The sequence below is a fragment of the Hippichthys cyanospilos genome, chromosome 3, assembly GCF_059441005.1.
Source record: "Hippichthys cyanospilos isolate Australia breed blue-spotted pipefish chromosome 3, RoL_Hcya_1.0, whole genome shotgun sequence".
NCBI classification, from domain to species: domain Eukaryota; kingdom Metazoa; phylum Chordata; class Actinopteri; order Syngnathiformes; family Syngnathidae; genus Hippichthys; species Hippichthys cyanospilos.
Genome location: NC_142371.1, coordinates 22386854 through 22410528, shown reverse-complemented (window position 1 = coordinate 22410528; position 23675 = coordinate 22386854). Strand labels below are relative to the sequence as shown.

The 23675-nt window shown below is 39.2% G+C and overlaps 1 protein-coding gene across 2 annotated transcripts in view; it reads left to right on the top strand.

Annotated features, from left to right (window-relative positions):
* The window catches only part of sema6cb (semaphorin 6Cb), a 102727-nt gene that overhangs the window by 5744 nt on the left and 73308 nt on the right, over nt 1-23675 (top strand). For both annotated transcript variants that reach the window (XM_088409952.1, XM_088409951.1), the window contains exon 2: nt 11098-11196. The gene's annotated coding sequence lies outside the window, so the exon portion shown is untranslated. The remainder of the gene's footprint in view (nt 1-11097; nt 11197-23675) is intronic.

The window sequence follows — 23675 nt, the reverse complement described above, 5'->3', positions numbered from 1 at the left end:
TACCCCAAGGATGACTAATTGGAGACATATTTACTGTACGGTTTCTCGCCATGGTTAAATTGGCTCATTTAAGGGGCGGGCCAATGATTGCTTTTTGTCCACTAAAGTGCTCCCTTTGCTCCGGAGATTCGGCTAGCCCAGCTGCCTAACCGTCATTTGTTGAAAAACCCGTTGTTGGGTAGCTTATTATACTAATTAGTAGTAATACAATGCCAGATATAATAATCAAGAAATATTCAATCGATTGATAATGATTATTGATTATTTGTTGGGGGGGGGGCGTCGCCAAAATCTTAACTCTTTTACTCCCAAGCGTTATCGGAAAAGGAAACCTCGAGAGGGCCGGTATATTTAGCATTTTCACTCATCTTTCAGGGCCTACACAATATTGCGTACTATGCCTATGTAAATATGGGTGCTTTCATATGAAAGATTGACTTCTTACTTTGAATTGCATGCAGGTAAAACCTGTATTGTAAGTGTGGAAACACTGCCATCCAATGGTCACAGTTATCACTACAATGCTCTATTGGCTTATATTAGGTAAGCATTCGTCAAGGGTGTCAGCTACCCCCCATAAAAATGTATTTGACAAGTCCATAATTATGGACTGAATATCTTTGTGGTTCGTAAAAATAACATTTGTTTCCCTTTGGAAAACAATTATTTCCATTTTTGTGTATTTACCAAACTTTTGTGGACTAAAGCATTCATGAAGTATAATTAGTTTTATTTTTACACAATTTGAAACATTGGCATCTTTTTGGATAAAGGGGTGGAAATCAAAATGTTTACTTTAATCTTATTCATCAAATAATATTCAAAATAACCAACTGAATAATCAATTATTGATGTCATCCTTTGTTGTATTAGGCAAATTTAGACTTTCAAATGAATCCAAATTGATAAAGCTTGCTCACATACACATTTTCATCAGATAACCAAAGATTTTTATGGTTTAATTTCACAGGCACTGCAGGCACGCGACTATTTGTATAAAAGACATTAAGTCAATTTTATAGTGTGTCCCCTTCTGAGATGAGCTTGAGCGTGGAAGGTGTTGAGCGCGTGCGTGTTGTGTAATACTTCATTTTTTATTGCCGTATTTCTTTAACGCTCGCCATATGTGCGCAATATTTGCCTTGGAAGTCAGCGCGCTCCTTTTCAGAACTCCAGACTGCTTTCCATACGTCTCAGGCTATTTTTAATCGGATATTGAGGGGGGTGCTCGGTGTCACTCGAATTTCTAGCAGGCAGAAGTCCAGCAAGGCAAAAACAGCCAACGCGCCTCTGCCTCCCCAACAAGTTTGACAAAAGTGTCACATTAACACTAATAACGACTTTTTTTTCGCACTTTTATTCTGCAGATGATTTCCAGATTTTCCGTCTCGTATGCTGTAGTTATAACCCAGATTCTTCCTCCAGAATCATATTCCATTGTTCTATTTTTTTCCTCTCATTCCAAAGTTGAACTCTAGTATTACTTTGTATTTTTTTGACTGTCTTACTTCATTGTTTATTTCCAGCTGTACTCCGCTAGTTTTTCTTTCCATAGTCTTTTTTATAACATACGTTAGAGGTGGAAAATTTGTCCAAATGCTCAAAATCAAATGTAACCCAATTAACAACAGTAAATGTAATAATTACATGAAATAATGTAAATAACGTAATAATGGAAATTAATTACAGCTCGCTTTTTTTCTGGGTTCGGTCATGTGAAGTTCACAGGCTGAGCTGTGAGTAGTCGTGAGACTTGCGCGTTTTCATTTGACAGCAAAATGTCCTTAAATATATGAAACGTACATGACAAATGATTGCCAATTCATTTATTAACGTTTCACTGCTGCAATTGGCTAAATGTGTTCAGTATCCCTTTAACTGATTTCTGTCGTGCTAAATGAAAGGAGTTGAATCCAAATAAAAATGTGCTTTTTGCTTTAGCAGACAACAATCAACATTTTGGGCTTTTTTTCTGACACGACTAAATGAATCGTAATTAATTAATCGTAATGTCAATTGGAAATCACGACATCATTTTCAATTAAGACACGGAAATTAGGATTTTTTTTTAATTTGACGAACAGATTAATCAACAAAACAAATGAAAATGAATCCATTTTCAAAATAATGGTTAACTGCCTCCCTAAAAGTTAATTCTCCAACTCGGCCCTAAGAAATTTTCGCCATGCGAAGCCAAAAGATTGCCGTTTATACTTTCCAGATCGTAACCGAAGTAATGTGACTTGTCCAACTTGTTTTCGGTTGTGTTTGTTTTAAGACTCCAGTTCACTTCACTTAGGTACGCCGCACATTTGATTGCATTTTGCTTGTGAAGGCTCCCGATATGTGCACAAAAGCTGTCACACGCTCCAGCACCAATTTGTTGCTCGCAACAGGGGACATCTTTCTCTTTCAAACAAAATGAACACATCAGAGATGTAACAGAAGATTTATAAATTATCCATCTGAAAACTTGGCAGGTTGACTTGACATTTTCCTATCGCTGTTCTTTGTCAATGGCACAGGCATGAGGGACAAAAAGCCGCGGAAAGGGAGTCTCTTTTTTTTTTTTTTTGATTAACACTTAACAAATACTTTTTGATTACTCAACAAGGGATTGAACAGGAACCACTCGTTAAAATTACTGTTGATTATGACGGAAAGAAGATTTAGTTTTTTAGACAAATATCAGTACGAGTACTCTGGTGTAATACTTTCAATGCACAAAATAATATATATTATTTTGTGCATTGAAAGTATTATATAGTATGTATGTATGTATATATGTGTGTGTGTGTGTGTGTGTGTGTTTATTTATTTATATATATATATATATATATATATATATATATATACATGTGTGTGTATTTTTTCCAGTGTTTGGGTAAAAGAGTCTCTAAACACAGCTCGTGAATTAAAAACTACTTACTACTTACGTATTTATATATATATATATATATATATAAAATACTTTTTTATTTATTTTTTTCTAATTGACTAAATACTTGGTGGGTTTTTATACTGTACATAAAACACAAAATTATAATATATAATACAATATACACAATGTTGTACTAATAAACTACTAATTAACTACTACTAATAAACATTTCTACCTATACAAGTACCGGTACATTTTTATCAAATCACTTCTATCTATCAAATCAAATTTCCATGTTGAAATCAACCCAAATGCATTTTGTTAAAAAAAAACACCCATTTTTTTTGTGTTTTGAATAAACAACATAAAAACATGTAAAATCATAATAAAGCATGATAATGAAGGTTAATCAATTAGATTTACAACGTGGGGAAAAAAAATCACAGACACTAAAAAAACGCTCACTCGGCGTTCTTATTTTGTATTATCTAAATCCTTAATTCATGAATAAATTTCATGTTGTCTCGCTGGTATGATATGAAGTCCCAGCATTCAAATAGCTCACAAAGCCGTGGCAATTTCGCCAGAACAAGATTGACCTCATCAGAACCGTCCCGATCCGATCGGCTCGGTGAGGTCGGCCCGTCCTACCGCTGCCCCATGTAAACGTTTTCCCCCGCTCCGGGAACGAGCTTTCATTCTGTTGACGAGACAATCAAGAGTTTTGTCATTGGCACACCGAACACGTTGCTAGGGCGTCTCTTGCTTTAATTAAAGTCAATTTAATCTGCGCGACTCATCTGTAGCGCTTTTCCAATCACACGTTTGCACACATCAAATGTTTGCTGTCAACACTGGAATCACATCATCTTCTTGTGATTGAACGTCTATTGATTATTTGGACGACCGGTAGCATCACAATAACGTTTATGTATTTTTTTCATAACACTTTAACATTGTTGTGACTGCGTTTCCCGCCACTGAATGCAATCATAAAATGGGAATAATATCGCTCCGTCCTATTTCTTTGTCTAATCAGTGCTTGATTGCCTACAATCTGATATAAAAGAGCGCATCATTGTTTTTGATAATTGTGTTTGCTTTGTTGTTGCTCGATGAATTTGATGTTATGAATCGCGTCTACTCACATACTGATAAGAGCCTAAATCCTCTCTTCAAATGAAGGCCTGCTTGTCGGATGTCTTTAAAAATTAGAGCTGGACACTTATGAAAAATAATCAAATTGCCTCTTTTTGAACGAACACAAGCAATGCATTCATCTGTACAACAAACAGTGCATTCGTTTCATTATAAATAAACGTTTTGGTCTTTGAGGTTAGTCAAATGAACCATGATTTACTATGAAGACACTTTATCTATTTATCACAGTTAACTTAAGAAAACACTTTGACTTGCAGTCTTCTAAGCTTTCACTATGACAACTTCGCACGCTACCAAACAAGCGTAAACATTAGTCACTTAGTCATAAATCAGATTACAACAGGAATGAAAACTAATCAAATATTTTCGTGTTCCTTGAAACAATTAGTTTCCAGCATTACGACTGCACTTCTTAAGCCCCAAATAATATCTATGTATCGAGCTGATCTTTTGTATAAATGTTAAATTTACATATCCTGTGCGTGTCAACAAGGTAATGGCTCGAACCGTGGACTCTGTACTTGTGATATAAAAATATCCAATAACAACGTTTTCGCTGCCAGCCTAACACTAACGCAGTTGTCATTGTTGTTGATCCACCCTTGCATCACTTCATTACATATATGATCTTTTTTTTTTTAAAATGTCATATGAAGTTTAATTATTGGATTACTTAATTTTTCCAGAGTATTTAGAAACGTCATTTTACATTTACTCAATTGTTATATTTTTAATGAAAGCAATGCACGTGAGTAGGGATACACTTTTTACCTACGAAACTCAAAACCAAAAAAAATCGATTCATTGCTCGCCTTGGCAGTAACGACACACGATCATTTTTGGATCTCAATGTGTGTGATATTTCCGTTTCAACATTGTGTGAAGAATAGAAAATGTATCAAAGCATAAATTCATTTCTTTACATTCTAAATGTCGTGTTTAATTCACAGTTGCTGACTTGCTTTATGCTGATTGACTCAGACTGACTTAGGCTCAGTGTTTTTGTTCCTGTTTGATTAAATCTAAATAGTAATCTGGGCATAGTCCTTATTTAGGATGGAAGGGGTGTGACTAACATGTATCAAAATGGTGTTTACTTAATGTCTACTTAAACTAACTGCTGTGTAAGCTTCTGTTTACTTGAAGGTGGTTGCGACTTGCAAGAAATTTAAATCATATTTAAGCTTCTTTCGGTCTCCTAGACATTATTCAAGAAAATGTAAGGTAATGTGTTTCTTCTCATCAAATTGTTCCAGATCAGGATCCAAATGTTTAATAAGAGACCTTATCAGTTTGACGTCATTGAACATGTTGAACCCGGACCGACTTGAACCAGCTCGTCTCGATCGCGTTGACTCATACTGTTGTGTTTAATAATAGACTTCTCCGATTCTAAATGGTTGTCTCGTTGAAACGGCGAAAATGATAGTCCACTTGCCGAGCCATCCGAGCTGCTCTTTTAATCAAATGACACGAGCAGGGAGGCACAGGTCGCTCGTTCGCCGGCGAGATCTTTTTAATTAGACCGTGTTCTCTTAATGAACCGAGTGTCCGAGTCCATTTGTCTCCTCGCCTGCGGGGGCAGCGGCGGGCTAGCGGGTGATGTGCTGGCCTCTTTGTCTCCGCTCCTTACTCCATGAAACATATCATTTTTTGTTACTTTGCTCTGTATCTCCTCCTCGCCGGCATTAGCATGATAATGCTCTCAGGAAAAATGCCGGCGAGCCGCCCATGCTTATTACGGCCCCGAATGCACCATCAGTTAAACTAACAGCCTGAATTCCGACATTCATCTCGGCTATCATGGAGTGACCGTCGACGGTGCGGGGAAAAGCTCCGAGCCAAATGACGGGCCGTGTCTTGTAATTACGCTATGCTAATTCTGCCCCCTCCTTCTTTTACACTTTACGTGGCGCGAACAAGGCTTCCCGACGCCTCTCGTGTCACAGCCGACTGAAGGGGAAATGAATAAATGGGTTAGCGGAGCGCTGCTGTAAGGAAGGAAGGGAGGGAGGAGGGGGACTGCCGTCGGGAGGGCGAGGTTCAGCTGGAGAGACTTCCCGCGAGGTGGAGAAGGATCCAGGCCACCTGGAAACCTTCAATTTGAAGACTTTATCGCGGGCGGCGCAAAAGAACGGCTGTTAGCTTAGGTAGACTCCTGACGATGAAAGCGAGGAATGTGTTTTGGACGTTCCCTGGACATTGCCAGGTGATCACATGGTCAGTTGGCGTCAGGCCACAAACCCATTTCCACTCTGTTTTTTTGCAAGCCAACGTTTACTCAGATCGTGCTGACTGACGTTCTGGAGAAGTGGGAGGAAGTTGAGGAAAAAAGACTAGATTCGCGCATCACTTCTGTCTTTTTTGGACTGGAGAGCACTGAAGACTTGGGGAAATCAATTGTAAAGCCCCTGTCCCACCGAGCAGCGAACAATCGCGAGTGATTTCAAGTGCAGTAAATTGTTGTGTTCTCATCAGGTCGCAAATGTTCGCCAAACGTCGTCGGCAGGCGTTCGTTCGCCTGTGCTTTTCTTGTTGCAAAACAGGATCAAAATTTCCTTGACGAGAAAAAAAAAAATCCCAGAAACTGTTGCCGAACATTTTCGATCTTCAACAAACACTGAAGAACCGAGGGGATTGTGCATTTTGCTGCCTTGGTCAACTGTTGAAAATGTTTGCTCCCACAGTGGCATGGAGGCCCAAACGTGCCATTTCTTTCCAAGATATATCCCTCACATAAACACAATTTGATACGTACATAATATACTTCAAAGTGTATTATCTATTATCTATCTATGACTCTAAAAACAATTGTATTTGTGATCAAATAAGGATTGGCATCTTTTTTTTTTTCAGGCACTTTGATGCACTTGGGTTTTTTTCTCCTTAGACAAACCTTTATAACCTGTGTAAATTCTGTAAAAAATAGTTGATAGTATAGAAGTAATACTAGTTGAATTCAAGTTTAAAATTTCCCATTTAGAATCTTTTGATGCACCCGTAAGAGAGTGATTAAAAACACAGGGTTATATTTTTGGGGGTACAATCTGTGACGATGTCATCAGATTTATAAGTTGTCGGAACGGTTTTAGGACCGGTCTCACAAAATGTACTCAAATTACAAGCTGCAACTTTTTTTTTTCCATTGGAGCACTTCCCTAGCCTTTTATGATACAGTCATGCATACCTGGTAATATTTTTCCTTTGCGCCTCCGCCATCCACATCTTCAAAATGAGTCCTTTTGAAGACACCTTGATCTCCAAAGCGATGCTATACAATAGCCTCCTACTTCTAAGTCATAGAATAGAGAACGTGCACTCAGGAAATTTAAAAAGTATTTCAATATGTTTAAAGGATGAGGGAGTGGTAGAGGTAGATAATAACTACAATATCTCTGGTGGCTCTATATTGCAGATTTTCACCAAAAGGTCTCAAATGTATCCAATAATGGGATTCACCGTGTTCCGCCGGTGTATATGTTAATGGAAACAGAGATTCCTTAAAGAGAATAATGGAATTGTCCTAATCTGCAAAAGGTCCACCGTCAGACATCCCGCAAGGTTGATCTCATATGATCGTCTAAATCTTCCCGCTGGGTTCGCCACATCGTCCTAACGGCTGCCTAGCTTCCGCTAATAGCATCTAAGAGGATGTATTCGGAAAGGCATGGTTTTAGCGGCAGAAACACTATCGCGGCGATGAAGCGACCTGGCAAATCAGCTGACGGGGTGAGGTCACATGACCCCAACCCCCCGAAGTAAAACATCCGGATCTAATCAAGCAAATCTCTGCTCCAATTCCCCTCGCTTGTACTGCGCTTCCAAGTTGCGGTTTGGAAGCTTTTTGGCAGGGATGTCGGGATGACACGGAGCGGGCCGTGATGGATGACAAAAGGGAGCCAATCCCGGCGGGTCCCAGTCGGCGAAGCGCTTCTTGGTTCCGCTACAAAGCTCGTACTCCGAAATGCGCTCCGTGTGCTCTGTTGTCGAATGGAAAGTCGCCGCATCCAGAAGCTTCTCGCCATTTGGAAGTTGATCTAGCGACGTTCCGCCTTCGATATTCCAGCAGGCCTTTTATTCAAAAGTGAAAACAAAAACATCTTAAAAAGTCTCATGTCATTTCTGTACATCCTTAGCACGGAAAGCTCCGTTCAGCTCTTCTCCTTTCGTTGCCTGTGACATTATTTCAAAATAGAAAAGGGCATAACCATTATACATGTTTTTATTATTTAGTTTTTTTTTGAAGGGATTTGTCTTGTAAACACAAATAATGAATCTGGTTAGTCCAAGCCTTAAAAGATCATTTAGACCCACAGATATACAGGGTTTGGAATTTGCTACATAACCAATTTTTAGGTTTTATTATTATTCCCCTCATTATAAGTGGAAACCCTTAGCTAATCCAGATCTTTTATTTTTAATTTTCTAATTATTTACATGTGTTATATTTGTTTTTTTCTTTGGATTTCTTCTTTTTTTTAATTCTTAAAAAAAATAATGGTTAAAAGGTTTCCTTGTGAAAAAACTACAACTTATCTTGAAAGAATACAACTGCGTTGAATGAATATTTTTTTCTTTATCACATTTAAATTTAGTTCACAAACGTTGCAGCAATCTTGATTATGTCTAAGATTAATGCTTATGCTTGAACGTTCCTCTCTGTAAATTTAACTGCACAATGAGTGTGTGTTTATGTCTTTTAATCATTTGTCTTCTTTAACATTGTGGTTTGCTCCAATCAAGCATCCCACTTTTTACTTTGGAAATTAAAATCTGTAAAAATTGAAATAATAAAGTACAAATAAAATATCTGCCATTTTTTGGTACAATTACAACTTTAAATTTGATAAACACAATCTCATCTTGAAAAAAAATGTGACCTCTTTGAATTTGTGCTGTTTTTTACGTGGCAAAATACCTGTAATCGGGGCTGCAAAATTAATCAAATTTTAATCGCGATCGCGATATTGGCTGCCACGATAAATTAAGCTGATCCTCTGCTATATTAAAAAGCTGGCTATGTACATGTCAAATCAAGCACTTTGTCATCATACCACCAGGGGGCAATGTTTTCTACATGTTTGCATGACTAAAATTTCAGCATTCCTCACCCTAATAGATTATTTACCAGTGTGAAATGGCATTGAGTTTGTCACCTGATTCAAAGTCTGGCAACCAGTTCAGTGTCCCCCGCCTACTGCCCAAAGTCAGCTGGGATAGGCACCAGCAAGCTTGCGACCTTTGTGAGGAATGTTATTGTTTTAGCTTAGTCCATTGAGGGTGGCAACAAACGTAATTGAATTGACATTGCTCTAAGTACTGCTGTGCACTGTGTGTGCTTGTGGTGGTTGTTGTTGTTTTTGTGTCCCTCATGACATTTTACAATGTGTCCGCCCTTTAATCAGACATCCCAGCAGGAGGGCATCATCGTTTTCTTTTTTTAACCTGAAGCGCCGCACCGCGGGCATGCGGCGAGCAGCCGACGCTCGCTAATCGGGACAATGGCGCTCTTCGGGGCCGCGCTACTCGAAATTGGCTCCTGTTGAGGTCAGAACCTCTATCACCAGCGCGTTAGGCTTGCGGTCCAAGTGACTCGCTGCTCTCTGCTCCCGACGTCGTCGCCCCAAAAAGGTTAATGGAAGTTTGTCACCCATATTTGGCTCCGCTACGGCTGCTGCTCGCATTTGTCAAATTCAACGTCCCCTACCACCGCCCAAAAAAGGAGACAGGAAATTTTACGCTAGTTCTTTGGTCTATGAACCTAATTTATTCCAAGACACAATTGTTATTATTGAAAATGATCCAGCAAAATGTAAAATATATGGAGATTATGGAATGTATGGAGGTTAATGTTTGACATGTTCTGCCCCTTTCAAAGCAAAAGTCACGTCAACTTATTTTTTTTAACAATGCTCTATGTTCCCCTACTAGACAGTATGAAGATTGATATTGTATCTTTAGGTTAGGAATTAAGCATCTGTCACTTGATATCGATTGATTGATTTGATTAAAAATGACCGTTTCTTAAGGGGAGACGGGGAGGGCAGAGTTGTAACCTACTCCTGACCTCATTGGTCGATGGCACGCTGGGAGCCAATCACATGTCTTGTGGGTGTGCCGAAACTGACACTATCTTGTAAACCAAGAGAGGAGTGCCAATCTCCCACATGAAACGTACACACACTGTTAGGGGCGAAGAACTGCGCTGCTGCAAAGCGTTGTAAATTTCCTACCTATATTTCTTTTGTAATTTCAAGTGCTACGTGTTTGTTATCATGTTTGGTCAGCTACGAACTTAATTCTAATTAGACGTCCGTGCGCCGCTAATTTAACCGAAGCTCTCCATGAGACTACAGCCAAAGGGATGGGAACAGGAAGGAACAACAGTACAGTTACTCTATAAGGTGTTATCATTTAAGATTTAAGTAAATATGTCTATGACAGTAGTTTGACGTTTGAGGCGGGCCCATGGCAAGTGCATTTGTGATATTGTGATATTTTTGCTCAAGGTTATCATATCATCAGAATCTGATATTGTCCCATGCATAGTTTTTACATAGTCTTGTATTGTTTGTGCACATTATGGGAAAGAAAATTTCCAATTGCCAATCAATTAATCTGGTAAATGTAGTCAGATTGTAACAATAATGCACATTAATGTGCAGCTTTTCCCTTATCCAACTTTTCATGTTTTATGAAACTGATACACGTATAACTCAACACTAATAAGATTTTTATGTAGAAAATAAATAAAGCCAATCGCCGAACCAAAATCTAGTATTTTTTTTTCAATTTCGCGTTTGTGATTTTAAAATTGCACTTATACTACCTTGTAACATCAATTTGAATAGAATTAATTCTCCAATCCTAGCGTGTAGTCATCTGTCTCCCGCTGTATTTATTTATTTATTGCAATTGTCCAATTGAGTTACTTTCAGCCTCACTGTGGGCTTTGGTTGCTGCTGCCAATTGACACAACAAAAACAACAACATCTTTATCGAGACACTTTAGAGACTTTAAGACGCAGCGACCTCAAGTTATTGTTTCTCCACAGGACCATTTGGGCTCTGCGTTGTGGACCCTCTTCACTTCGGAACCCTCTCAGGGGACGGACGGATGGATGCTAAGCTAAGCAGAGCTGAGCTGAGCTAAGGTACGCTGTGATTGCGTTTTAAAAGCGGATTTTGTGTAATTAGCGCTGGTGGAATGTTTGATCTGCTGAGCGCAGAGTTGGTGCGCTACACTGATCCTCTTTGTGCTCGCTAAATAAGATGCATTAAAAAAATGCTCACGCTACTTTAGAGACGCGTGATTACGGTATGTTCAAATCTGATAAACACAGCAGGAAAAAAAATTACACAGAAGTGGTTGAGCATACCTTGTTTTTTTTACATTTATAAACATATTTTTCTTGAAGAAGCATTCAAAACATGAAAAAGAGAAAATAAATCATTATACTACCACCTTAGTCTGAATCCTACTAAGAGACACGTTTTATTTTTCTTTCCAGGAAAAAAAAGTATTCATGTTCCCAGAATACTGGGTATTTTTCAATACATTTGGGGGAAGTGGGGGTGTGTCATTGCGATAATATGGTTGCATTTTTCCGAGGGAAATTGAAGGAAGGCATATGTGATGAGCAGTCTGTTTGCGAAGGCATGTCATCAAGCCGTTCACATAATGAAATTATTGACGTTATCAGTATGGCGACTGTGTGCCAGAGATGCAATCGCGCAAAGTGATAAACACGCTGAGTCATCAGGCTGTCATGTTCACAAAATCGTGATGGTTCACAAAGGATTAGTACTTATCTGCATAGGATTATGTTGAAAATAAGATTATAAACAGGTATTATATGGTATTGATGCAGTTGGTAATCAGGAGCCAGTAGCTTCTTCCACAACTCAAGTTGGATGCCAGAAAATCCACTTGTTAAAATGAGATCTATTTTATTTATGAACTGTTTTTATATTACATTCTAAAATCACAAATCTTCTTTTATATTGATTAAAACAGACATGGCAAGATTATAATGTGGATTTAAGGATAAAAATAATCAAGATCCCCCCGCCCAGCCTTTTTTTTTCCTGTTATACATTTTAAGTTGGAAAAAAATATTGAGTAAAAAAATTACCTTGGAAATACCATTAATTTCTCAACAAATACATTTTTTCTAAATATGCACTTCTATTGTAAAACAAAAAAATGTCTGCCTTGATTGAACAACACCTTTAATTTTTAATAAATAGAATGAATCAAAAAAATAGGACTTTTATACCTTGGGTGGAAAAAATCTGAAAGAATACAATCTTGCAGGAATATTTCTTTGCTTTTGTTAACATGACCTCAGGGAAAAATATGACTCAAAACAAATACAATAATCTTTTGTTTTATTTTCAGCATTTTGCTACCACCTAAATAAAATCAGATATGAGGAGTTTATCTTATACCATATAATTTATTTGTTATTATTATTCTTGTTTAATATTTTCATGTATTATTATTATTATTATTTTCATTATTATTATTATATTCAGCCAGCATTTTTGTTCATTCGAAGTGAGATATGCATCCACATGTCCAGTAAGTGAAGTCGTTCTTATATATTGCGCAGAATTGTCTTTCCAGTGAGGACAAAGAGTCTAGTAGTAATCTGGACATTGGCAGGATATCAAGGATATCACATCTGTTTGTATATATTAGAGCGTACTGATACATACATTTTGTTGGCTAGCTAAGGCCTCAAATAAATGCGCAAACAGCTTTCCACCGTGCACGCTTTACGCACAGTGATGACAAACCCCGTACGACCAGTCCTCTTGGCCCGTTGACGGGTCAGTGAGCGCCGATGACAGGTCGCCCCGCGGGATGATGGAAAGCAGATGGCGGGCTGGATGCCGCCTGCTGTGACCTTCAATGCTGCTTCACTGTGATAACACTCAGACACACACACAAAGAAGACATCAATGTAACACACTTTATTATGTACCTGTTTATTATCACCTCCCATCAAAGCTTATGGCTTGGCAACATAGTGCTTGCTGTTTTAGGAATAAGGTTGAAAAACTTTTTGAAGGTCGTTTGTCACACGTCTTTAAAAAACACTCATTTAACACGATTATAATAATAAGTAATTGAAAATAAATTCCTTCTTGTTTCTCTGTTGCGCATGATAATTTAACGGCTACTGACAAAAATGACTTTCTCATATCAGATTTTAAAATTTTTTTGCTTTAGGAATTTGTACCTCATATCGGCATTCTTTGCGATACACCATGCCTTGAAATAAAGCCAGTTCCGCGAAATAGTGACTGACACCTGTTATTGGTACTCCCGCATCCATAATGATAATAATAATAATGGAGGTTGAAGAGTGTGTGTGACATTTTAATAGCTATTTAAAGTTAAAGTGTCACGCTATAGGTAAATAAGGCCTTCGTGCTCATAATTGAATATGATCGGCGGACACCCTGCTCAAAGATGATAATGCCCACTTTTGATTGACGCTGTCGGACAGCTATTAATTAATTCAATTAATTATTGTGGCATAGTGACAGTCGTGTTGTTGAGATACAGATGACGAGAGCTGGGAAGTGGACAGCTGCAAAATGGATATTGTAGTGGGGGGGGGCATTGTGACACAGAAGGAGGTGTCAGATGCATAATTGGGGTGAGGCGCATAGCGAGGGGCTTTATTAAAAAGAGCTGCTTGTTGTGCTTCCACGTGAGCCGCATGACTCCTCAAAGTCGTCGGCCGTCATCCTACTCTCAATGTTTGGACTTCAGCCACACATGCGTTTGACATTGCTCGCAAAAAGGTAGGAATATTGGTAAAGATGCTATAAATGTTCATTTTACACTTTGTTTGCTTCACACTGTTGCCGAAGAAAAGGCTAGCGCAAATGGCTACGGCTAAAGAAGCGAAACTTTGGTTCCTAAAAGACAGAGGTTTTATAGTCAATGATTTGATATTCATTTGGGTTTGCGGCGACAGACGTGGAACAAGAACCGTCGTAGTATGTTTGAAGCCCTTCGCGACAAAAGGCAACAGCGCAACCAATTTATTTCATCAACTAAAATAGAGGCACCTACTCGAGTATTTAAAAGTCTCCAAACAAACAAACTACTGCTAAAAAAAAGCAGCTAACTGGAGCAGTCATTTACACAAGGAAGCGACTGGCAGCACCTCATCCAATTACTTTTATTTGTGTCCTAAATGATACAAGTTGCAATGTTTATCTTGAACAAGGTTTCCACGTCATCAATATCATTCAATGGTCTACTACGCTACATTTGTTTCTGGAAGCGTTCCATGCAAGGGAGACATTTTGCACTAATTCTAAGAGGGATTTTGTACATTAGATGCTAGCTAAAATTAAAGCAAAACTCTGTTAGAATTTTTGTGTTCTTATTAGTAATTTTCTTGAAAAAATAGGAGGGGATAAAAATGAAAAAAGTCTTTGATTTTATTTTTTTGAGGCATAATCGCCCAGCCAAACGCCATCGATTCAGTGGAATAGAGTTAAATTGCTTAGTCTGGGTTTCTCGTGGAAAAACAAATCTGAGATTTTGTGAGTGTTATCTTTACAAAAACCAAAGTGTCAAAGGCCAGCTCCTTCCCTCATGAGCTTGATTTTTTTGTGTGTTGTCAGCAAGGTGCAGTAAATCTTCTTCTGTGGTGGCGCGATGAAAAAAAGTGACTGTTCTTGTTAATCCGCCATACTCGTGACCGCAACACGACTGCTGACACACTCAAAAACCTCGCGGAAATGGCGCCCGCCACCGCGGTTCTCTAGGGGAGTGCCGGGCTAATCCCGCGCCGGTCACGGCGGCTAGATTGCGGCGCGCTCAAAGCTCCTCGCCGGGACCACTTCAAAGTGACGCCAAGGACGCGTCTTTGTGAGCTGGATGCTAATGAAGCCTGGAAACGCCACACCGCCGTTCACCTCAGTCCTCCTCTTCTTCTTTTCGGAGGTGACTTTTTTTTTATTTTTTTTTGAGAGCCTTTGTGCTCTCTTAAGCTTTATTGACTGCGGAGACTGCCATGGCAGCGCCATTCCTCTCAAACCATTTAAAGGACACTTTAGCTCGCTTTTGAATTATCGCACCTACTAGAAGATGTTTCTGAGACGTGGAATACTCGGTGGGCCAAAATTTTGTTTCACTTTTAGATTCACATTCAAGGCAGGAAGAATTGGAGGAAGCAAGGTTTTATGGAGGAAACGGTCTTAATGAAGGAAGGCATCAAGAATGGAAGAATGGCAACAAGAAGATAAGGAAGGAAGGAGGAAGGGGGGACAAAGGAATGAAGGCACCATTGAAGAAAGGGCTATGAAAGAGGTGAAGGATGACAGGAATGGAAGGAAAACAAATGGAAGTAAAGAAGGAAGGGAATATAAAAAATGTGAGTAAGGAAGACTTGAAGGAAGCAAGGCTCTATGGAGGAAACTAGGTCTTAATGAAGGAAGACGACTAGGGGATAAGGAATGCAGGAAGGCCACAAAGAAAGGAAGGTGTAAAAAAAAAGGAAGGAAGAGTGGAAGAATGGAGAACAGAAGGAAAGAAGGCATCATTGAAGGAATGTGTATGAAAGAGGAAGTATGACAAAGGAACAATGAAGAATGAAAGAAAGGAAAGATGAATGAAGGAACGACTGAAGAAATTTAAGAACAAAGCTATAGAAGGAGGTAAAGCTCTTAGCGTTTAAGTACGAACTAATCAATAAATGCAAGAAACAGCAATGATGTTGGAAGAATGAAGGAACGAACAAAGAACTGTCATTGTCCAAAGAATGGAATTACACAATCTAAAGAAAGGAGTGTGAGACAGAAGAATGAAGGAAGAAAGATAGACACGTGGAAGGAGGTAAACAAGCATATATAAAGGACAAACTTTATTAGTGGTAGACGAGAAACGATGAGGAAAGGAAGAATGTAAGAAAGAATCAACAAATGCATAAGAGGATGAGTAATGAAGGAAACCTGAAAGGGTCAATGAAGGAAACAAGGATGTACAGTACATGAGGAAAGATTGAAGAAGGATAGTAACAAGGAAGTGGCTCACTAACCTTGACTTCAAACCATAATTCCAAACCCAAACTCTTTAAAATTCCCAATCCTTGCTTTGAAATCCTGAACTGTTCATGGAATCCTTGCTCTGGCCTTGAAATCAAATTTTGGAACCCTGGAATTCTGGGTAGCTACACTAAGAACATGCCGACAGAATTACTGAGCTAGACATTATTCGCATCAGCTTTTTGTTGCAGTGCTACGTGACTCCTATTTAACTTTCACGAGCGTCAAATGTTGAGTGAGGCAGCAGCTGCGTGTCCAACCTGTGCTTTGTCATCTAACAGCTGCGAATCTTTGCGTTCATTAGCGCCGGGCGCTAACTCAAGGCGCCTTTAAGGCGCTGTCATTGTGCTTCTCTCCAAACAAGTATTTTTCTTGTTTCAAGTATGAAAATAAAAAAAAGGGCATGAGGCTGGCAGTCAGCACGGTGCCGAAGTGTGTAGGCCGTAACTGAGCCTGTTTTTTTTGGTGTTTTTTTTAATATGAAACCACTGATGTTTAGTGTAAACAATTCGTAAGCCTAATATCATAATCGCCCAAGTCATTTTTAACTTATTTCAAGGTACTCATGGGCTTGCAGACACTTTTTTTTTGTTTACCGAAAATGAAGACTTTAGCAACTCTGCCGTTAAGCTAGCAAATTGTTGCTTTAATGTTTGTTTCAAGATAGCAGCGCTAATTAGCTTGTCGAACGTACATTCAACACGTAGTACCAAAAGTTACCATTATTCATAGCTGTTGACAATTCAAAGTTCATATTACGGCCCTAAACATAAGATCTGCGAAGCAGACCTGCAAGCAACTAGATCGCCGTGCTTCCTAAGACTGTGGTCACGTTTTTGTAAGCAGCAGCACACTTGAAGAGTAAAGGTTGCCATTTTGTCTACCTTTTTGCGGTTGCTATTGATCATTAGCGTAGCCACGTTGAAGCCGCAATTGGACTGTTGCTGCGGCGACGCCCGCCCCACTTCTCACCCCCTCACCCCCCCCCCCCCCCCCCACTACTCCACTCCCCAATCTCCATGATTGTGAGCGGTCATAAGCGATGTTTACTGGTTTCCCCGGCGAAGCATTTAAGGAGATCACGGCATTAATTTTCCATTCCGACGCGTTAAAGTGCAGTTAGCGGACTGATGACAAAAGATGCAACAACAAGCAAAATCATAGCAACACACTTTATTTATCTAGCCATTAATATAGCCATTTTTTTTTCTTTTAGAATGAAAACAGCTTGTTTCAAATAAGGGTTGGACTTTCAAAGTAGGGTTTGAAGATAGAGTTGACTTTTCAAAGCAGGATTTTAAAGTACAGTTAAGGTTTTTAAAGTGGAGGTCAGGTTTCAAACATGGGTTATTCTAAAAGCCAAGTTCCATGACAGGGTTTTCAATCATGGTTTGAATTTTCACTCGTCAAATGAAGGTTTTGAGTATATATGTCTCGATCCATTATTGATATTGTGGTGAATTGTAGTGTTTCTGGCCCCAGCCGCGTTTCCGGAATCAGCCGTTGGGCAATGCTGGTTGGTGATGAAAATAAAGACCTATCGGCCTCAGGCATCTCTGTTGGAAAAAGATTTTATGATTTAATTTCATACTGCTGATGTTAGCAGACTCCCGTGAGGTCAAGATGGCGAGCGCCCACATGGCTTTTTGTCCTCTTCTTAAAAAGCCCTCTAAAATGTGTCTCGTCCTATCCACTCAAATTACATGTCTTAGTCCACCTCTGCCAACGTGGCGCCTGGCCAATTGCTTAACTGTTAGGGGGGTCAGGTGGTCAGGTGTCCAGTCATCCCCAGCACCCCAGGGCTGTCTCTGGAGAGAGAAATGTCTTTGTTCTCTCCTATCTAACGTAGAAGTTACACTGACAAAACTACCACAATGAGACTTCAGCAAAATACTAAAGAAATTAATCAAGAGTAAATGAATTCTGAATGGTCACATCCCACATCCAATGGTCACAATACACGAAAATATCTTATATCAGTCCGATTTTAGCCATAAAATAGTCAGATTACCGTATTTTCCCCACTATAAGGCGCACCGGATTATAAGGCGCACACTCAATTAATGACATATTTTCAAACCTTTTCAATCACAATATAGTAATATTCAAAGTATTAACAATAATAACTCAAATAATAACTCTAAACTCTCAATAGCATAACAACTCAATGTCAATATGACCAACCTTGTTCAACTGTAAACAGGTAAAGCTTACTTTATCAGTTCATTCCCCATCTACCAATCCCAATCTCAATATTGATCCATATATAAGACGCACCTAATTATAAGGCGCACCATCAGCTTTTTAAAAAAAAATAAGGTTGTAGTGCGGAAAATACGGTATATTTGTCTACATCCAAAATCGCCGATGTTAGCACTCGTATAAAAGCCATCCGTTCCAGATGACACTGAATTCATGCGGGGGTCTCAAGTTTCTTTGGGTATTTTTTGCCCCGGTATGCCAAACCTTACTTATACAAAAAATTTTGCTCCTGAAGCTGCGACATGAAATCTGATGTTGTTCCGAGACCCACAAAAAGTCTAAAGGAAGTCATGATTTAAAAAACACAGGAAGTCTGCCATTTGGGTTTGAATTGGCCCTTTTTGACTTATTTTGGCAATTTCCACAAGCTGTTCAGACGCTAGCCTTGATCATGTCTGATTGCGACCAAATTCGAACCATGCCTGCTGTACGGATGGAAGAGGACAAATTGAAAATAGAATCTAATTGTTCTCAGAACTCATCAGTGTCATCGCATTTGTCCTCTTTTTGTGCTTTTCACCTTCCTCGCGTCTTTGCTCTCCTCACACCTCATCTTCACTTCAGTCAAGGGCGGGCCTTTCAAGTTCTTCCCGTGAAAAGGTCACCACAAAAGGAAGGCCCGATCAGCTCTTTCCAGGCACTCACGCCGCCATCCGCGTAATTACCAGCGAAACAAGACGCTCCGGGACATTTGGTCAGCGCCGCAACCGGCGGAAGCGTCATTACTGACAATCTCGCCGCCGTTATCCGCCGTGCCTAAGCCGTCATGATTGGTGGGGGAGGACGGAGAGGAGGAGAAGATGATAGAGGAGAAGAGTGGCGTGCAAATTGGAGGTTTTTCGCCAGCCGCCGTCTTTGACGCCGCATGAAATCAAAGCTGATGTCCGACAGCTTCCCGAGGAGACGCTCTGGGAACGTTTCCGCCTTTCACGTCAAGACGTCCTCGCTCATGAGCTCATATTGTCGTCACCGCCGTGAGCTCAAATGTTTTTTGACAAGTGTACTTATTTGAAAAGGGCTACTCGTTATAAATCTAAGCTGAGGAGACTTTCTATTTAATGTCGTTATTGTATAGTGATTGTTTCATCAATTACCAACTTAATCATTTATCGATCCATTATTCATTGACGTAAAATTGTCCACGATCAGAATTTCAGCATCTCCACTGGAAATATATTCTGGTTTCTTTAGCTCCGTACGCTTATTGCATTATCTTGAATCAAAGTAAAAAAAAAAAAAAAAAAACATCTGTTGTTTATTTGGAAAACAGTGCTCAACATTTTTGTTTATTATCTGAGATGTTACAGGCCAAACCAGCAAGCAAATAATAAAACATATTTTCTGCGTTGTCAATTAAAAAATGTCCAATTAAATGATTCTTAGATGCAGGCCTTATTTGTGTATAATTTTTTTTTTTTTTTTTTTTTTTTTTGCGAATTCATTCTGCGTGGCTCAGTTAGCCTAAACACAAAAGTTTGATTAAAAGAAAGTATTTGTAGAATAAGTGTTCAACTGACACATCCATCCTTTTTTCTTTTTTTTATCCATCTCAGGCGTTTTTTTTTTTCCCTCCACTTCCACCAGCTGTCGACTAAAATTGCAAAATGCGCACAGGCTCATCTTGTGACCCTCACGGCTCACTTGTTTTCTGGGTTTAGCGTTAGGGTCCAACCCTTACAAACTGACACATTAGGACATAACACTAAGAAAATATCATTCAAACCAGAAAAAAAAAAAATCATCGCAAAAAAACAAAAACAAATTCAGATAGATAAATTCACATTGAATATTATCCAATTTTTGTAGCTCTCCATAAAAGCTGACAGATTATAATAAATAAAACATTTCCTTTTATTTTGGAAAACAGCAATTAACTTTTTTGCCAATTTTTTTAAATGCTAATAAGGTCCAAATCTTTTTTTTTTCGATTAATGGAAAAATTGGTCAACGAATTGATTATTTAAACAAATATGACGTTCCGCACAAAAACAGTAACCCAATCATAAATAATTCACAACAGTTTTGTGGGGAAAAAGGCCTTTTTGAAGGAATGCAAGGAACCTAATTTTTTTCTATCTGATTCTTCAATTAATCTGCAATTGCTTGTCAGCGTTTTTTGTAGCCCTAATCTTCATTCTTGTAAGTTTTAATAGAGCAAAAAAAAAAAATTGTTTTATACTTCTATTGCTTATTTTTGCTTATTTTTTTTAAGCGACAGATTAATCTGTAATAAGAATTATGTTGCAATGGGAATCAAATCAGCCTCAAATCAATGCTGGTCAGGCCCCAGTTAAAACCCCCCAAAATATGTCTGCAAACGATGAACCACAGTATACAGTAGGGGGAGTTTGCTAAACTCTTATCAAATTCCCCATCAGGTGCCCTTCCCAACTTCTGCCTGCCCTCCACGATCGCATGGAGGGTGCGAGGAGCCCATTCAGTGCATCTTTAATGATTATTATTGACTGCTGGGCGTGTGAGTGCGCATTCGCAGCGGCGCGGTGTTACCCCAAGGTGAAAAACGTAAAGTAACTTCAGCGCCCGGGCGACAAACGCTCTTGAACAAAATCATCAGCCCCGCATTCGACCCCCCCGCCTCCCCCCCCTCCTTTTTCAAATGCTAATGCGGCAGAAGGTTTCTGCCGCCGAAGCTTGTGATCCGTAGGTGAACTCTCGTCTCTGGAAGGACAATTTATGGAAGCTCACGCGGCGTCGGAGGCTTTGGCACAGCGGGAAGAGCCAGCTCGTCCTTGTGGTCCACTCCTGGAACACACGCTGGAACAATATCTAATTTGTGCACCCCCAACCAAGCAACCCAGTCCAAAACGTCTTCTTAATCATAATAATGATAATAATAATAATACAGCAGCTGGCTACACGTACGTTCATGTCTGAGAACCACAAATATTCCGCTTCAATGTGAGCGCGCGGTCGATGCGGCGTTCAAGTTGGAACGCGCTGTCCAAAACATTCATCAGAGCGCAGTGACACACATTCACGCAGTGCTTAATCCATTTTTTTTCTCTCCATCAAATAGCATTGAGCCGCGAAGAAAAACAAAGTTTCTTACTTGGCAGCGGCAATGTGTCTTGGCTAACTGAGCGCTAACTACTTTAATATTACTATTTTGACATTCCAATGCGGGGGGAAAAAAAAGGTTTTACTCCGCTAATGCTAGCCTGTTAGAACAAGATTTGTGTGCGTGTGTGTAAATAGTTTTGGATGGGTTTCGCCTTTTGGAAGACTATCAGAGATGTGATGAAATGATCTTTTATAGAAAGGGATATTTATTTCGCCGTTTTCGCCAGTAAAAAGTTCATTTTTGTCATTTGATGACATTTTTTTTCTAATTTCCATTCACAACCAATACGATTTAAAAACAACACCACGTGTACTTAAGGTTCAGGTTCCAATCAATCACGTCTGTTTTGATTGATTGGTTGTTACCTGAACCCTTAGCATAGGTGATGCCATTTTCAATCAACCACAAGTGGTAATCTGCATTTTTAAAGCTATTAATTATACAATAATGAGGTTTTCCAATTAATTTTAAACAAAATATTAACTTTATGGCTGAAAATGGTTTCGCGAGTGTCCTTTTAACCTTTATGTTACAGTGGAAATACTCAAATACCTTAATTACAGCGTCTACACAAAACTGCGATACCTTGACAGCTTGTATACGTCAAAACATTCAAATTAACTTTCTGTATTGAGATTATGAATCTGTACACTGTAGTTTCATATTTGAAACTGAACAATTGAAATAAATTACGTTTTGCGTGATATTCAAATTGAATGAGGTGCACCTGTATGTAGGTTGGTAATTGAGCACGTATGCGTGACGAGTGCACAAAGTAATCATCCGACAAGAGTACGCACCACAACGGGTTGATTAGTGCAGCTGCACACTTAGGCGTGCATGTTGATTGTTAGACACGTGTGCACGAATACACACACACACACACACACACATACCCAATCTGCTTATGCGGTGAACACCCATATTGTTAAATCTGGCAACATAAAGAGCCCATATACAAACTATTGTCTATTGAAACATAGTTTTTCAAGTATTCCTTTGTCACTTCTCACTATGACTGTCAGGAAATGGTAGACGATCGCATAAAATCACTTTCAAGAGATGAAAAGAACAATAGTTTCCACAGTCCCCTATGTCAAGAGGCAAGTGCACTTGCCGATTTGTAGCTATTAGTTAAAGTTCACTGTAAAACTGAGATGCAGCATATTTATTCGTGTCCATTTTGTCTCAGCAAGACAGCAAAGTTAACACATAACATGATTAGAAAGACGAACATAGATGGTTTTATGTTTTACTTACTTGTTTGTTCTGTCGAGCTAAAAATGGCGACAATGTTTTCATCGTTTTTCACAATAAAAGATGTTTGCAAAATTTGGAATTATGTAGAATCAGAATAACGGGTCTGCTTTCATAGAGGACTACAGAAATCTGAAAATATTTTCTATCAAGAAGCTGAAATTCTGAGCATTTCGGTCTCTAAATGATTAATCAGTTACAAAAAATGTATTGATTACTTTGGTAAATGGATTATTCAACTAGTCAAGTAATCATTGAACCCCTTTTAAGTCTTGAAAGATTTTAAACCTTTTGATGCATAAAATTAATTTTAACTTTAACCTTCAAACAACTGTTATTTCAAGCCACACGAGGCAGCAACACGTACAAGCGCAGCATAGAAAAATATGAAATTGGCATAAAACCCGCAAAAAAGAACAAAATGGCTGGAAAATTCCCAAAATAGTAAGAAAGTTTTCGCAAATTTTCCTCATTCCATTATGAGTCATCCTTCAGGTGGATGATTCACAATCCGGATTGTGGTTTTCTTTGAAAATTTTGTGGGGGAAGCTTCCACGATCCCTGTGGGCGTGACCCCGAAGTGAACGTCGCCTCTGAGCTGGTGAATAATTCATAACGACGTTCCCGTCCGCGGAAATCTCCAATCCGTCTTTCATCTTCTCCCTCTCCGCCTTCATCGGGCCTAATTGACTCGTCATCCCGGCCAGCTCTAATTGGCTCCTAATCACCGTTTATGCCGTCTCGTGCTCAACCTGTCAATCAGCCTGACTGACGCTTCACCAGGTCACACACGGAGCTCGCTTCATCGGGTACACCGTCTGCCCAGATTTCAGTAAAAGTAATAAGAGTACAATGAATGAATTGTTGTTGGCGTTGTGTTGTTGTACCGACCGTTGGTCAGCGGTGTCAAACTCATTTTTACCGTGGACCACATTGTAGTCAGAGTTTCAGTCGGAG